The sequence below is a fragment of the Puma concolor genome, chromosome D2 (assembly GCF_028749965.1).
Source record: "Puma concolor isolate L17-30 chromosome D2, mPumCon1.1.hap2, whole genome shotgun sequence".
Taxonomy (NCBI): Eukaryota; Metazoa; Chordata; class Mammalia; order Carnivora; family Felidae; genus Puma; species Puma concolor.
In genome coordinates, this window is record NC_141677.1 from 51,281,295 (window position 1) to 51,285,349 (window position 4,055).

The 4,055-nt window shown below is 40.5% G+C and overlaps 1 pseudogene; it reads left to right on the forward strand.

Moving 5' to 3' along the window:
• The first annotated feature begins 244 nt into the window (after positions 1–244).
• Positions 245–742, forward strand: LOC112854342 (large ribosomal subunit protein uL24 pseudogene; annotated as a pseudogene).
• The last annotated feature ends 3,313 nt before the right edge of the window (positions 743–4,055 follow it).

A 4,055-nucleotide genomic window follows, 5' to 3' on the forward strand; every position in this document is an offset into this window, starting at 1 on the left:
TCTGGATCAGGAAGATCTCAAAGACTTTCTATGCATATTAAAAGGAGATACCATTTTTCATCTATACGATTGGAAATTATGAAAGGATTGATAATACCTAGTGCAGATGAGTGTGTACGAAAGTAAGCACTACCAAAAATCATGTACAATGTGTATACTCCTACTGTTTGGAAGGGCAAATTGTCAGTAACTCTCAAAAAATAAAATTTAAAGGAGACTGCCCAGTGCCAGGTAGATGGTCACCATGAAGTTCAACTCCTTTGTGACCTTGGACCACAGCAAAAATCTCAAATGCCCCCTCAGTGCCCCCTTGCACATGCACAGGAAGATCCTGTCTTCCCCAACGTCCAAGAAGCTGCAGCAAAAGTACAACGTGCCAGGCCCATGTAACAAGGATGATGAGGGCCAGGTGGTTCAAGGACACTGCAAAGGTCACCAAAGTGGCAAGTTAGTCCAAGTGTACAGGAAGATATATGTCATCTACATGGAGTGGGTACAGCATGAGAAGGCTAATGGTACAACTCTCCATGTGGCATTCACACAAGCAAGATCTATTTTGTCACCCCTAAGAGGTGGTTCTCACTAGGCTAAAACTGGACAAAGATCAGAAAAAAAAATTCTTGAATGCAAAGCCAAATCCTGACAAGTTGGAAAAGAGAAAGGCAAATATAAGAACTTAACGAGAAAATGCAAGAATGAATATAGCCTGTTGTGCAACCATGGTTTAATTGTAGACTTTTAGCCTGACGTGTATTCCTTTGAAACTTTCCAAGATGTCTCTCAAACATTTCGTTTCATTCTTGTTTTGTTATTGATACGTAGCTCTGTAAATCTGCTTTTGTTGTTTTGATTAATAATTTTGTGAAAACAAAATAATAAATAACTATACACACACACACACACATACAGGCGAGAGTGAGAGATTGAGAGAGAGACACCTGGATGGATCAACATTTGGCATTATTGTGGATAGGGTATGGTATTGAAATAGGGGAATTAAGTTAGTCTATTTATGATGATAGCCAACATTTACCTGGTGCTTGGGTAGTCTTTAAAACATTTTACATATACTAACCGGTTTAATTCTCCTAACAAATTTTGTTTGCATTTGACAGCTGAGGAAAGTGAATCACAGAGATGTTAACTTGTCTAAGCTCATACAGCAGGTGGCTCCAGAGTACCACCTATACCTCATTGCCTCTTATTCTAGAAGTTCAGATTCCTCTCTTCACTCCACTCCCAGAATGCTCTGCAGTCAAGCTTATATTTCCAGAAAGGAGATGGGAAACACCTCTCTGGAGGATATCACGAATCCTGGAGAAAAGATCCAAAGATATTGACAGTGGGTGTCTCCAAAGAAATGGCTGAGCCAGATCACCTTACAGTGAAGTCCAATCATCAAGTTCCACCCCTTACTTAAACCTTCAATCAACTTTTTGTCACACAAGGATCACAAGACATCTAGGGAAAGCCTCTAAAATGAAAGACAGAGACCAAAGCACATAGAAAAAAAGCAATTTGGAAGAGAGACTATTCAGACATGTAAAAACATAAAAGACAAAATATTTTTTTGAAAAATAAAACATAGGTTATGAAAAAATCAGACAACAAAAATAGTTGTTGGGAAATCCAGCATAAGGTAGAAATAGTAGCAATAATAACTTCATAGAAGAGCTGGAAGATAAAGGTGAAATGGAGCAAAAAGATTAAGATGAAAACTAGAAGAAAAAGGAATATGGAAATTAGACAACCAATACAGGAAGTCCAACATCCAAACTAGGGTAGCTCCCGAGCAAGAGATCAGAGAGGGGATGGAATTATCAAAGAAATAATATTAGAAAATTTCTCAGAGATGAAGGATACAAATTTTCAGTTTGAAAGAATCCATTATGTAACCAGCTTAGCCAATAAAAATACATTCACACTAAGGCTTATCATTATACATGTTCAGAATACTGGTGAAGCAGAGAAGTTTCTTCAATAGTTTAAATATATTTTTTTTTAAGTTTATTTATTTTGAGAGAGAGAGAGAGAGAGCAAGTGGAAAAGGGGCAGAGAGAGGGAAAGACAGAATCCCAAGCAGGCTCTGCACTGCAGAGCCCGATGTGGGACTTGAACTCATGAAAGGTGAGATCATGACCTGATCCAAAGTCGGACCCTCAACTGACTGAGCCACCCAGGTGCCTCAATAGTTTAAATATTTTTAGCCCATTCTCTTATCACTTGTGTGGTCTATGAGGAGAAGTCCACTGTAAGTGGTAAGTGGTTAAGTCCTAGCATTGTTCCCTCCATATGTAAGACGCCCCTTCTCCAACTCCTTGCTTCTTTCAGAGTTTTCTCTTTGTCTTTGATTTTCTGCGGTTTGAATAGGATATGCCTAGGTGTAGATTTTTTGGTATTTTTCTTGTCTAGATCCTCAAGCTTCTTGGATCTGTGGTTTGGTATTTGTCATTAATTTTGGAAAATTCTCAGCCATTATTTCTTCAAACATTTCTTCAGCTCCATTCTCTCTCCTCTTCTGGTGTTCTAAGTATGTGTAGGTTATATTGTTTGAAATTATGCCACAGCTCTTGGGTATTCTGTTCTCTCTTTGGATTTCGTTTAGAAGATGTTATTGACATATCTTCAAGCTCACTGATTCTTTCCTTAGCCGTGTTTGGTCTACTGATGAGCCTATCAAAAGCATTCTTCACTTCTTGTTGCAGCATTTTAGTTTCTAGTGTTTCCTTTTGATTCCTCATTAGATTTTTCATCTCTCTGTTTACATTGCCAGTCAGTTCTTGTTCTACCTTTTCCATTAAAATCCTTCACATATTTATGTTAAATTCCCTGATTGGAAATTCCAAAATCTATGTCATATTGGAGTCTGATGCTTGCTTGATCTCTCCAGACTGTTTTTTCTTGTCTCTTTGCATGTCATATAATCTTTTGCTGAAAGCTACAAAGGATGTATTAGGTAATAGAAACCGAGGTACAATGGCTTTTAGTGTGAGATTTATGTGAATCTGGCTAGGAGTTGGGCTGTGTTTAACATTGCTGTAGCTGTAGGTGCAGAGGCTTCAAACTCCTTGTGTCTTTTTTTTTTTTTAAGTTTATTTATTTATTTTGAGAGGGAGAGGGAGTGCATGAGTGGGGGAGGGGCAGAGAGAGAGAGAGAGAGAGGCAGAGAGAGAGAACCCCAAGCAGTCTCTGCACTCTCAGCGTGGAGCCAGATGTGGGGCTCGAACCCATAAACCGAGTGATCATGACCTGAGCTGAAATCAAGAATTGGACACTTAACTGAGCCACCCAGATGCCCCTGTGTCCTTGTTTGTAACTCCTCTGTTGTCTTTGAGTTTCCCTAATAAGTTCTTAGGTAGAATCTGCACCTTACAGCTCTCTTTGAGCTGTAATCCACTGTTATTATACTGAAGCCATGTTGATGTGGTGGTAGGAGGTAAGGAGGGGAAACATTCATAATCTTAAGAGGAAATCTCCATCTTGCAGGGGGCCTGTGTCCCTGGGCTGTGGGCTCATGTTTCCCAGAATTCCCCTTTTCCCACCTCCTCCTTGTGCTCCCTCTTCCTTCCCCAGCCTTAGTTGAGATAGGGATACAAAAGGAAGCTGAAGTTAGGGAATTTTTCTCTCCCCCCCCCCCCAACCCTGCCCAGGTGAGATAAATCTCTGATAAAATCCTGACCCCTGGAGGGGCACCTGGGTGGCCTGGAGCCTCTTTCGGATTCTGTGTCTCCAGCTCTCTCTGTCCCTCCCCCACTCACACTCCGTCTCTCTCTCTCTCTCTCAAAACTAAATAAACATTAAAAAATTAAAAAATAGGTTGACCATTGGAAACCAGCCCTTTTTCATGGAGAATACTCTAGACCAATTTCAAAATGGTTACTTTTACTGTCCCTCTGCCAGAGACACAAGAGAATTTTTCTCAGCTCTTCACCATGAGAGCCTGATGGAGTTCCTGGAGGCACATGAAAGTGTGGAGACCCCCGCCTAAGACTGCAGGCCCCCAGGAATTTCTCTCTCTTCTGCTAGATTACACTCATCCTCCACCAGTTTGTCAA